General features: G+C 42.1%; 13 non-coding genes across 13 annotated transcripts; all 13 read right to left on the bottom strand.

Moving 5' to 3' along the window:
• Positions 1-177: 177 nt before the first annotated feature.
• trnai-aau (transfer RNA isoleucine (anticodon AAU)) lies at positions 178-251 on the bottom strand. Its single transcript has one exon. It is a non-coding gene; the product is annotated as a tRNA-Ile (tRNA).
• A 587-nt stretch (positions 252-838) lies between these two features.
• Positions 839-912, bottom strand: trnai-aau (transfer RNA isoleucine (anticodon AAU)). Its single transcript has one exon. It is a non-coding gene; the product is annotated as a tRNA-Ile (tRNA).
• A 762-nt stretch (positions 913-1,674) lies between these two features.
• On the bottom strand, positions 1,675-1,748 carry trnai-aau (transfer RNA isoleucine (anticodon AAU)). The gene has a single exon. It is a non-coding gene; the product is annotated as a tRNA-Ile (tRNA).
• Positions 1,749-2,335: 587 nt separating this feature from the next.
• On the bottom strand, positions 2,336-2,409 carry trnai-aau (transfer RNA isoleucine (anticodon AAU)). Its single transcript has one exon. It is a non-coding gene; the product is annotated as a tRNA-Ile (tRNA).
• Positions 2,410-3,803: 1,394 nt separating this feature from the next.
• Positions 3,804-3,877, bottom strand: trnai-aau (transfer RNA isoleucine (anticodon AAU)). The gene has a single exon. It is a non-coding gene; the product is annotated as a tRNA-Ile (tRNA).
• A 762-nt stretch (positions 3,878-4,639) lies between these two features.
• trnai-aau (transfer RNA isoleucine (anticodon AAU)) lies at positions 4,640-4,713 on the bottom strand. The gene has a single exon. It is a non-coding gene; the product is annotated as a tRNA-Ile (tRNA).
• A 587-nt stretch (positions 4,714-5,300) lies between these two features.
• On the bottom strand, positions 5,301-5,374 carry trnai-aau (transfer RNA isoleucine (anticodon AAU)). The gene has a single exon. It is a non-coding gene; the product is annotated as a tRNA-Ile (tRNA).
• A 1,394-nt stretch (positions 5,375-6,768) lies between these two features.
• On the bottom strand, positions 6,769-6,842 carry trnai-aau (transfer RNA isoleucine (anticodon AAU)). Its single transcript has one exon. It is a non-coding gene; the product is annotated as a tRNA-Ile (tRNA).
• Positions 6,843-7,604: 762 nt separating this feature from the next.
• trnai-aau (transfer RNA isoleucine (anticodon AAU)) lies at positions 7,605-7,678 on the bottom strand. Its single transcript has one exon. It is a non-coding gene; the product is annotated as a tRNA-Ile (tRNA).
• Positions 7,679-8,271: 593 nt separating this feature from the next.
• Positions 8,272-8,345, bottom strand: trnai-aau (transfer RNA isoleucine (anticodon AAU)). Its single transcript has one exon. It is a non-coding gene; the product is annotated as a tRNA-Ile (tRNA).
• A 1,418-nt stretch (positions 8,346-9,763) lies between these two features.
• Positions 9,764-9,837, bottom strand: trnai-aau (transfer RNA isoleucine (anticodon AAU)). Its single transcript has one exon. It is a non-coding gene; the product is annotated as a tRNA-Ile (tRNA).
• Positions 9,838-10,565: 728 nt separating this feature from the next.
• Positions 10,566-10,639, bottom strand: trnai-aau (transfer RNA isoleucine (anticodon AAU)). The gene has a single exon. It is a non-coding gene; the product is annotated as a tRNA-Ile (tRNA).
• A 591-nt stretch (positions 10,640-11,230) lies between these two features.
• trnai-aau (transfer RNA isoleucine (anticodon AAU)) lies at positions 11,231-11,304 on the bottom strand. The gene has a single exon. It is a non-coding gene; the product is annotated as a tRNA-Ile (tRNA).
• Between the last annotated feature and the right edge of the window lie 1,248 nt (positions 11,305-12,552).

Raw genomic sequence — 12,552 nt, forward strand, 5'->3', positions numbered from 1 at the left:
TCTTCTCCCAGGAGGACTGTGGCTTTCTCAGGAACGCTCCTGACTGTGCGTAACTACTTTCCCTGTTAAGGTCAGATACTCCTAACATTATATATATTCCTGACATTGCTGATACGTATTCATAGCTAATATCCAAAGGTAGTTTTGTGTGTGTGTGTGTGTTGGATAAAAGCTAGCTGGCCCGTACGGGGATCAAACCCGCGACCTTGGCGTTATTAGCACCACGCTCTAACCAACTGAGCTAACCGGCCTGACCATAGGAGCAGGGTGAACCATTGGAGGGAAAAAATAGGTAGAAACACACCTTATCTGTTACAGACAGACAGGGATACTCACCACTATATAACGAGGAGTGGACATGAGGTCGGCCATGTGTCCATACAGGCCAGCTACATCACTGAGCTAAAAGAAGAGACAGTCCAGCTTCTCATTTTTATCCTTCATGTGAGTTAATAAGAGTAATTCACTCATTTAGCATGAAGGGTGTTATATTATAACATCAGGTTCTACTAATATTGGACTAAAATGCACTAAGTAAGTATTTAATTATTATTCATTATTATTTAAATCAATCTGCATCACAGAATCAGTATGTTTTCATTGTTCTATGGTTGTAAAAACATAAAAAACAATTATGTCAGACTGGGTATATCAGTGTTTGGTTGAGAATTTCCCCACTGCGGGACTAATAAAGGATTATCTGATCTTATCGTATCTGAAAATTGTTCACATTCATAACATTGCTTATACGTATTCAACATGTCCTACCATTGCTTGTACGTATTCATAGCTAATATCCAAAGGTAGTTTTGTGTGTGTGTGTTGGATAAAAGCTAGCTGGCCCGTACGGGGATCGAACCCGCGACCTTGGCGTTATTAGCACCACGCTCTAACCAACTGAGCTAACCGGCCTGACTATGATAACCCACTCAGTCATTTCAGAGAAAATGACAGTAACTCGGTTCTACAGCATTATCCCACACCAGCGTTCTAGACGTCCAAAAGGCCAAATCCACCCTCGTACTTGTGGAACACTAAGACTTATATGGGAACATGAAAACAGACCATAATGTCTGAACCTTTATAAAACTGTCACTGAAACGCTCTGTTTTAAACCAGCACTGAATGGTGACTTCTCCCAGCTACTGTTCTGAGATCTCTCCACAGGTGTTCTGTAGGATTCAGGGTAGGCTCTGTCCAGCTGGAAGACCCATGACCTCTGATAGAGGCCCAACTCGCTTACACTAAGCTCTGCACTGTGCTCCAGAACTCATTGGTAGTCTTCAGATTTCATAATGCCATGCACATGATCAAGGCACACAGTGCCAGGAGCAGCAAAACAACCCCAACCATCCTTGAACATCTCATATGTTTGACTGTAGGAACCATGTTCTGTTCTTTGAAGGCCTGATCTGACTTTCTGTAAAGGGTCCAATGATGTGCTTTATTAAAAAGCTCTGTTTTGGTCTCTTCTCCCAGGAGGACTGTGGCTTTCTCAGGAACGCTCCTGACTGTGCGTAACTACTTTCCCTGTTAAGGTCAGATACTCAGACTATGACTAATCCTTGTGTGTATGCAAGCATAAATGTGAGATATATTCCTAACATTGCTGATACGTATTCATTGCTAATATCCAAAGGTAGTTTTGTGTGTGTGTGTTGGATAAAAGCTAGCTGGCCCGTACGGGGATCGAACCCACGACCTTGGCGTTATTAGCACCACGCTCTAACCAACTGAGCTAACCGGCCTGACCATAGGAGCAGGGTGAACCATTGGAGGGAAAAAATAGGTAGAAACACACCTTATCTGTTACAGACAGACAGGGATACTCACCACTATATAACGAGGAGTGGACATGAGGTCGGCCATGTGTCCATACAGGCCAGCTACATCACTGAGCTAAAAGAAGAGACAGTCCAGCTTCTCATTTTTATCCTTCATGTGAGTTAATAAGAGTAATTCACTCATTTAGCAAGAAGGGTGTTATATTATAACATCAGGTTCTACTAATATTGGACTAAAATGCACTAAGTAAGTATTTAATTATTATTCATTATTATTTAAATCAATCTGCATCACAGAATCAGTATGTTTTCATTGTTCTATGGTTGTAAAAACATAAAAAACAATTATGTCAGACTGGGTATATCAGTGTTTGGTTGAGAATTTCCCCACTGCGGGACTAATAAAGGATTATCTGATCTTATCGTTTCTGAAAATTGTTCACATTCATAACATTGCTTATACGTATTCAACATGTCCTACCATTGCTTGTACGTATTCATAGCTAATATCCAAAGGTAGTTTTGTGTGTGTGTGTTGGATAAAAGCTAGCTGGCCCGTACGGGGGTCGAACCCGCGACCTTGGCGTTATTAGCACCACGCTCTAACCAACTGAGCTAACCGGCCTGACTATGAGAACCCGCTCAGTCATTTCAGGGAAAATGACAGTAACTCGGTTCTACAGCATTATCCCACACCAGCGTTCTAGACGTCCAAAAGGCCAAATCCACCCTCGTAATTGTGGAACAGTAAGACTTATATGGGAACATGAAAACAGACCATAATGTCTGAACCTTTATAAAACTGTCACTGAAACGCTCTGTTTTAAACCAGCACTGAATGGTGACTTCTCCCAGCTACTGTTCTGAGATCTCTCCACAGGTGTTCTGTAGGATTCAGGGTAGGCTCTGTCCAGCTGGAAGACCCATGACCTCTGATAGAGGCCCAACTCGCTTACACTAAGCTCTGCACTGTGCTCCAGAACTCATTGGTAGTCTTCAGATTTCATAATGCCATGCACATGATCAAGGCACACAGTGCCAGGAGCAGCAAAACAACCCCAACCATCCTTGAACATCTCATATGTTTGACTGTAGGAACCATGTTCTGTTCTTTGAAGGCCTGATCTGACTTTCTGTAAAGGGTCCAATGATGTGCTTTATTAAAAAGCTCTGTTTTGGTCTCTTCTCCCAGGAGGACTGTGGCTTTCTCAGGAACGCTCCTGACTGTGCGTAACTACTTTCCCTGTTAAGGTCAGATACTCCTAACATTATATATATTCCTAACATTGCTGATACGTATTCATAGCTAATATCCAAAGGTAGTTTTGTGTGTGTGTGTGTGTTGGATAAAAGCTAGCTGGCCCGTACGGGGATCGAACCTGCGACCTTGGCGTTATTAGCACCACGCTCTAACCAACTGAGCTAACCGGCCTGACCATAGGAGCACGGTGAACCATTGGAGGGAAAAAATAGGTAGAAACACACCTTATCTGTTACAGACAGACAGGGATACTCACCACTATATAACGAGGAGTGGACATGAGGTCGGCCATGTGTCCATACAGGCCAGCTACATCACTGAGCTAAAAGAAGAGACAGTCCAGCTTCTCATTTTTATCCTTCATGTGAGTTAATAAGAGTAATTCACTCATTTAGCATGAAGGGTGTTATATTATAACATCAGGTTCTACTAATATTGGACTAAAATGCACTAAGTAAGTATTTAATTATTATTCATTATTATTTAAATCAATCTGCATCACAGAATCAGTATGTTTTCATTGTTCTATGGTTGTAAAAACATAAAAAACAATTATGTCAGACTGGGTATATCAGTGTTTGGTTGAGAATTTCCCCACTGCGGGACTAATAAAGGATTATCTGATCTTATCGTATCTGAAAATTGTTCACATTCATAACATTGCTTATACGTATTCAACATGTCCTACCATTGCTTGTACGTATTCATAGCTAATATCCAAAGGTAGTTTTGTGTGTGTGTGTTGGATAAAAGCTAGCTGGCCCGTACGGGGGTCGAACCCGCGACCTTGGCGTTATTAGCACCACGCTCTAACCAACTGAGCTAACCGGCCTGACTATGAGAACCCGCTCAGTCATTTCAGGGAAAATGACAGTAACTCGGTTCTACAGCATTATCCCACACCAGCGTTCTAGACGTCCAAAAGGCCAAATCCACCCTCGTAATTGTGGAACAGTAAGACTTATATGGGAACATGAAAACAGACCATAATGTCTGAACCTTTATAAAACTGTCACTGAAACGCTCTGTTTTAAACCAGCACTGAATGGTGACTTCTCCCAGCTACTGTTCTGAGATCTCTCCACAGGTGTTCTGTAGGATTCAGGGTAGGCTCTGTCCAGCTGGAAGACCCATGACCTCTGATAGAGGCCCAACTCGCTTACACTAAGCTCTGCACTGTGCTCCAGAACTCATTGGTAGTCTTCAGATTTCATAATGCCATGCACATGATCAAGGCACACAGTGCCAGGAGCAGCAAAACAACCCCAACCATCCTTGAACATCTCATATGTTTGACTGTAGGAACCATGTTCTGTTCTTTGAAGGCCTGATCTGACTTTCTGTAAAGGGTCCAATGATGTGCTTTATTAAAAAGCTCTGTTTTGGTCTCTTCTCCCAGGAGGACTGTGGCTTTCTCAGGAACGCTCCTGACTGTGCGTAACTACTTTCCCTGTTAAGGTCAGATACTCAGACTATGACTAATCCTTGTGTGTATGCAAGCATAAATGTGAGATATATTCCTAACATTGCTGATACGTATTCATTGCTAATATCCAAAGGTAGTTTTGTGTGTGTGTGTTGGATAAAAGCTAGCTGGCCCGTACGGGGATCGAACCCACGACCTTGGCGTTATTAGCACCACGCTCTAACCGACTGAGCTAACCGGCCTGACCATAGGAGCAGGGTGAACCATTGGAGGGAAAAAATAGGTAGAAACACACCTTATCTGTTACAGACAGACAGGGATACTCACCACTATATAACGAGGAGTGGACATGAGGTCGGCCATGTGTCCATACAGGCCAGCTACATCACTGAGCTAAAAGAAGAGACAGTCCAGCTTCTCATTTTTATCCTTCATGTGAGTTAATAAGAGTAATTCACTCATTTAGCAAGAAGGGTGTTATATTATAACATCAGGTTCTACTAATATTGGACTAAAATGCACTAAGTAAGTATTTAATTATTATTCATTATTATTTAAATCAATCTGCATCACAGAATCAGTATGTTTTCATTGTTCTATGGTTGTAAAAACATAAAAAACAATTATGTCAGACTGGGTATATCAGTGTTTGGTTGAGAATTTCCCCACTGCGGGACTAATAAAGGATTATCTGATCTTATCGTATCTGAAAATTGTTCACATTCATAACATTGCTTATACGTATTCAACATGTCCTACCATTGCTTGTACGTATTCATAGCTAATATCCAAAGGTAGTTTTGTGTGTGTGTGTTGGATAAAAGCTAGCTGGCCCGTACGGGGGTCGAACCCGCGACCTTGGCGTTATTAGCACCACGCTCTAACCAACTGAGCTAACCGGCCTGACTATGAGAACCCGCTCAGTCATTTCAGGGAAAATGACAGTAACTCGGTTCTACAGCATTATCCCACACCAGCGTTCTAGACGTCCAAAAGGCCAAATCCACCCTCGTAATTGTGGAACAGTAAGACTTATATGGGAACATGAAAACAGACCATAATGTCTGAACCTTTATAAAACTGTCACTGAAACGCTCTGTTTTAAACCAGCACTGAATGGTGACTTCTCCCAGCTACTGTTCTGAGATCTCTCCACAGGTGTTCTGTAGGATTCAGGGTAGGCTCTGTCCAGCTGGAAGACCCATGACCTCTGATAGAGGCCCAACTCGCTTACACTAAGCTCTGCACTGTGCTCCAGAACTCATTGGTAGTCTTCAGATTTCATAATGCCATGCACATGATCAAGGCACACAGTGCCAGGAGCAGCAAAACAACCCCAACCATCCTTGAACATCTCATATGTTTGACTGTAGGAACCATGTTCTGTTCTTTGAAGGCCTGATCTGACTTTCTGTAAAGGGTCCAATGATGTGCTTTATTAAAAAGCTCTGTTTTGGTCTCTTCTCCCAGGAGGACTGTGGCTTTCTCAGGAACGCTCCTGACTGTGCGTAACTACTTTCCCTGTTAAGGTCAGATACTCCTAACATTATATATATTCCTAACATTGCTGATACGTATTCATAGCTAATATCCAAAGGTAGTTTTGTGTGTGTGTGTGTGTTGGATAAAAGCTAGCTGGCCCGTACGGGGATCGAACCTGCGACCTTGGCGTTATTAGCACCACGCTCTAACCAACTGAGCTAACCGGCCTGACCATAGGAGCAGGGTGAACCATTGGAGGGAAAAAATAGGTAGAAACACACCTTATCTGTTACAGACAGACAGGGATACTCACCACTATATAACGAGGAGTGGACATGAGGTCGGCCATGTGTCCATACAGGCCAGCTACATCACTGAGCTAAAAGAAGAGACAGTCCAGCTTCTCATTTTTATCCTTCATGTGAGTTAATAAGAGTAATTCACTCATTTAGCATGAAGGGTGTTATATTATAACATCAGGTTCTACTAATATTGGACTAAAATGCACTAAGTAAGTATTTAATTATTATTCATTATTATTTAAATCAATCTGCATCACAGAATCAGTATGTTTTCATTGTTCTATGGTTGTAAAAACATAAAAAACAATTATGTCAGACTGGGTATATCAGTGTTTGGTTGAGAATTTCCCCACTGCGGGACTAATAAAGGATTATCTGATCTTATCGTATCTGAAAATTGTTCACATTCATAACATTGCTTATACGTATTCAACATGTCCTACCATTGCTTGTACGTATTCATAGCTAATATCCAAAGGTAGTTTTGTGTGTGTGTGTTGGATAAAAGCTAGCTGGCCCGTACGGGGGTCGAACCCGCGACCTTGGCGTTATTAGCACCACGCTCTAACCAACTGAGCTAACCGGCCTGACTATGAGAACCCACTCAGTCATTTCAGGGAAAATGACAGTAACTCGGTTCTACAGCATTATCCCACACCAGCGTTCTAGACGTCCAAAAGGCCAAATCCACCCTCGTACTTGTGGAACAGTAAGACTTATATGGGAACATGAAAACAGACCATAATGTCTGAACCTTTATAAAACTGTCACTGAAACGCTCTGTTTTAAACCAGCACTGAATGGTGACTTCTCCCAGCTACTGTTCTGAGATCTCTCCACAGGTGTTCTGTAGGATTCAGGGTAGGCTCTGTCCAGCTGGAAGACCCATGACCTCTGATAGAGGCCCAACTCGCTTACACTAAGCTCTGCACTGTGCTCCAGAACTCATTGGTAGTCTTCAGATTTCATAATGCCATGCACATGATCAAGGCACACAGTGCCAGGAGCAGCAAAACAACCCCAACCATCCTTGAACATCTCATATGTTTGACTGTAGGAACCATGTTCTGTTCTTTGAAGGCCTGATCTGACTTTCTGTAAAGGGTCCAATGATGTGCTTTATTAAAAAGCTCTGTTTTGGTCTCTTCTCCCAGGAGGACTGTGGCTTTCTCAGGAACGCTCCTGACTGTGCGTAACTACTTTCCCTGTTAAGGTCAGATACTCAGACTATGACTAATCCTTGTGTGTATGCAAGTATAAATGTGAGATATATTCCTAACATTGCTGATACGTATTCATTGCTAATATCCAAAGGTAGTTTTGTGTGTGTGTGTTGGATAAAAGCTAGCTGGCCCGTACGGGGATCGAACCCACGACCTTGGCGTTATTAGCACCACGCTCTAACCAACTGAGCTAACCGGCCTGACCATAGGAGCAGGGTGAACCATTGGAGGGAAAAAATAGGTAGAAACACACCTTATCTGTTACAGACAGACAGGGATACTCACCACTATATAACGAGGAGTGGACATGAGGTCGGCCATGTGTCCATACAGGCCAGCTACATCACTGAGCTAAAAGAAGAGACAGTCCAGCTTCTCATTTTTATCCTTCATGTGAGTTAATAAGAGTAATTCACTCATTTAGCAAGAAGGGTGTTATATTATAACATCAGGTTCTACTAATATTGGACTAAAATGCACTAAGTAAGTATTTAATTATTATTCATTATTATTTAAATCAATCTGCATCACAGAATCAGTATGTTTTCATTGTTCTATGGTTGTAAAAACATAAAAAACAATTATGTCAGACTGGGTATATCAGTGTTTGGTTGAGAATTTCCCCACTGCGGGACTAATAAAGGATTATCTGATCTTATCGTATCTGAAAATTGTTCACATTCATAACATTGCTTATACGTATTCAACATGTCCTACCATTGCTTGTACGTATTCATAGCTAATATCCAAAGGTAGTTTTGTGTGTGTGTGTGTGTGTTGGATAAAAGCTAGCTGGCCCGTACGGGGATCGAACCCGCGACCTTGGCGTTATTAGCACCACGCTCTAACCAACTGAGCTAACCGGCCTGACTATTAGAACCCACTCAGTCATTTTAGGGAAAATGACAGTAACTCGGTTCTACAGCATTATCCCACACCAGCGTTCTAGACGTCCAAAAGGCCAAATCCACCCTCGTAATTGTGGAACAGTAAGACTTATATGGGAACATGAAAACAGACCATAATGTCTGAACCTTTATAAAACTGTCACTGAAACGCTCTGTTTTAAACCAGCACTGAATGGTGACTACTCCCAGCTACTGTTCTGAGATCTCTCCACAGGTGTTCTGTAGGATTCAGGGTAGGCTCTGTCCAGCTGGAAGACCCATGACCTCTGATAGAGGCCCAACTCGCTTACACTAAGCTCTGCACTGTGCTCCAGAACTCATTGGTAGTCTTCAGATTTCATAATGCCATGCACATGATCAAGGCACACAGTGCCAGGAGCAGCAAAACAACCCCAACCATCCTTGAACATCTCATATGTTTGACTGTAGGAACCATGTTCTGTTCTTTGAAGGCCTGATCTGACTTTCTGTAAAGGGTCCAATGATGTGCTTTATTAAAAAGCTCTGTTTTGGTCTCTTCTCCCAGGAGGACTGTGGCTTTCTCAGGAACGCTCCTGACTGTGCGTAACTACTTTCCCTGTTAAGGTCAGATACTCAGACTATGACTAATCCTTGTGTGTATGCAGGTATAAATGTGAGATATATTCCTAACATTGCTGATACGTATTCATAGCTAATATCCAAAGGTAGTTTTGTGTGTGTGTGTTGGATAAAAGCTAGCTGGCCCGTACGGGGATCGAACACGCGACCTTGGCGTTATTAGCACCACGCTCTAACCAACTGAGCTAACCGGCCTGACCATAGGAGCGAACCATTGGAGGGAAAAAATAGGTAGAAACACACCTTATCTGTTACAGACAGACAGGGATACTCACCACTATATAACGAGGAGTGGACATGAGGTCGGCCATGTGTCCATACAGGCCAGCTACATCACTGAGCTAAAAGAAGAGACAGTCCAGCTTCTCATTTTTATCCTTCATGTGAGTTAATAAGAGTAATTCACTCATTTAGCAAGAAGGGTGTTATATTATAACATCAGGTTCTACTAATATTGGACTAAAATGCACTAAGTAAGTATTTAATTATTATTCATTATTATTTAAATCAATCTGCATCACAGAATCAGTATGTTTTCATTGTTCTATGGTTGTAAAAACATAAAAAACAATTATGTCAGACTGGGTATATCAGTGTTTGGTTGAGAATTTCCCCACTGCGGGACTAATAAAGGATTATCTGATCTTATCGTATCTGAAAATTGTTCACATTCATAACATTGCTTATACGTATTCAACATGTCCTACCATTGCTTGTACGTATTCATAGCTAATATCCAAAGGTAGTTTTGTGTGTGTGTGTTGGATAAAAGCTAGCTGGCCCGTACGGGGGTCGAACCCGCGACCTTGGCGTTATTAGCACCACGCTCTAACCAACTGAGCTAACCGGCCTGACTATGAGAACCCACTCAGTCATTTCAGGGAAAATGACAGTAACTCGGTTCTACAGCATTATCCCACACCAGCGTTCTAGACGTCCAAAAGGCCAAATCCACCCTCGTAATTGTGGAACAGTAAGACTTATATGGGAACATGAAAACAGACCATAATGTCTGAACCTTTATAAAACTGTCACTGAAATCTCTGTTTTAAACCAGCACTGAATGGTGACTTCTCCCAGCTACTGTTCTGAGATCTCTCCACAGGTGTTCTGTAGGATTCAGGGTAGGCTCTGTCCAGCTGGAAGACCCATGACCTCTGATAGAGGCCCAACTCGCTTACACTAAGCTCTGCACTGTGCTCCAGAACTCATTGGTAGTCTTCAGATTTCATAATGCCATGCACATGATCAAGGCACACAGTGCCAGGAGCAGCAAAACAACCCCAACCATCCTTGAACATCTCATATGTTTGACTGTAGGAACCATGTTCTGTTCTTTGAAGGCCTGATCTGACTTTCTGTAAAGGGTCCAATGATGTGCTTTATTAAAAAGCTCTGTTTTGGTCTCTTCTCCCAGGAGGACTGTGGCTTTCTCAGGAACGCTCCTGACTGTGCGTAACTACTTTCCCTGTTAAGGTCAGATACTCCTAACATTATATATATTCCTAACATTGCTGATACGTATTCATTGCTAATATCCAAAGGTAGTTTTGTGTGTGTGTGTTGGATAAAAGCTAGCTGGCCCGTACGGGGATCGAACCCACGACCTTGGCGTTATTAGCACCACGCTCTAACCAACTGAGCTAACCGGCCTGACCATAGGAGCAGGGTGAACCATTGGAGGGAAAAAATAGGTAGAAACACACCTTATCTGTTACAGACAGACAGGGATACTCACCACTATATAACGAGGAGTGGACATGAGGTCGGCCATGTGTCCATACAGGCCAGCTACATCACTGAGCTAAAAGAAGAGACAGTCCAGCTTCTCATTTTTATCCTTCATGTGAGTTAATAAGAGTAATTCACTCATTTAGCATGAAGGGTGTTATATTATAACATCAGGTTCTACTAATATTGGACTAAAATGCACTAAGTAAGTATTTAATTATTATTCATTATTATTTAAATCAATCTGCATCACAGAATCAGTATGTTTTCATTGTTCTATGGTTGTAAAAACATAAAAAACAATTATGTCAGACTGGGTATATCAGTGTTTGGTTGAGAATTTCCCCACTGCGGGACTAATAAAGGATTATCTGATCTTATCGTATCTGAAAATTGTTCACATTCATAACATTGCTTATACGTATTCAACATGTCCTACCATTGCTTGTACGTATTCATAGCTAATATCCAAAGGTAGTTTTGTGTGTGTGTGTGTGTTGGATAAAAGCTAGCTGGCCCGTACGGGGATCGAACCCGCGACCTTGGCGTTATTAGCACCACGCTCTAACCAACTGAGCTAACCGGCCTGACTATTAGAACCCACTCAGTCATTTTAGGGAAAATGACAGTAACTCGGTTCTACAGCATTATCCCACACCAGCGTTCTAGACGTCCAAAAGGCCAAATCCACCCTCGTAATTGTGGAACAGTAAGACTTATATGGGAACATGAAAACAGACCATAATGTCTGAACCTTTATAAAACTGTCACTGAAACGCTCTGTTTTAAACCAGCACTGAATGGTGACTTCTCCCAGCTACTGTTCTGAGATCTCTCCACAGGTGTTCTGTAGGATTCAGGGTAGGCTCTGTCCAGCTGGAAGACCCATGACCTCTGATAGAGGCCCAACTCGCTTACACTAAGCTCTGCACTGTGCTCCAGAACTCATTGGTAGTCTTCAGATTTCATAATGCCATGCACATGATCAAGGCACACAGTGCCAGGAGCAGCAAAACAACCCCAACCATCCTTGAACATCTCATATGTTTGACTGTAGGAACCATGTTCTGTTCTTTGAAGGCCTGATCTGACTTTCTGTAAAGGGTCCAATGATGTGCTTTATTAAAAAGCTCTGTTTTGGTCTCTTCTCCCAGGAGGACTGTGGCTTTCTCAGGAACGCTCCTGACTGTGCGTAACTACTTTCCCTGTTAAGGTCAGATACTCAGACTATGACTAATCCTTGTGTGTATGCAGGTATAAATGTGAGATATATTCCTAACATTGCTGATACGTATTCATAGCTAATATCCAAAGGTAGTTTTGTGTGTGTGTTGGATAAAAGCTAGCTGGCCCGTACGGTGATCGAACCCGCGACCTTGGCGTTATTAGCACCACGCTCTAACCAACTGAGCTAACCGGCCTGACCATAGGAGCAGGGTGAACCATTGGAGGGAAAAAATAGGTAGAAACACACCTTATCTGTTACAGACAGACAGGGATACTCACCACTATATAACGAGGAGTGGACATGAGGTCGGCCATGTGTCCATACAGGCCAGCTACATCACTGAGCTAAAAGAAGAGACAGTCCAGCTTCTCATTTTTATCCTTCATGTGAGTTAATAAGAGTAATTCACTCATTTAGCAAGAAGGGTGTTATATTATAACATCAGGTTCTACTAATATTGGACTAAAATGCACTAAGTAAGTATTTAATTATTATTCATTATTATTTAAATCAATGTGCATCACAGAATCAGTATGTTTTCATTGTTCTATGGTTGTAAAAACATAAAAAACAATTATGTCAGACTGGGTATATCAGTGTTTGGTTG

The sequence above is a fragment of the Salminus brasiliensis genome, chromosome 17 (genome assembly GCF_030463535.1).
Source record: "Salminus brasiliensis chromosome 17, fSalBra1.hap2, whole genome shotgun sequence".
NCBI classification, from domain to species: Eukaryota; Metazoa; Chordata; class Actinopteri; order Characiformes; family Bryconidae; genus Salminus; species Salminus brasiliensis.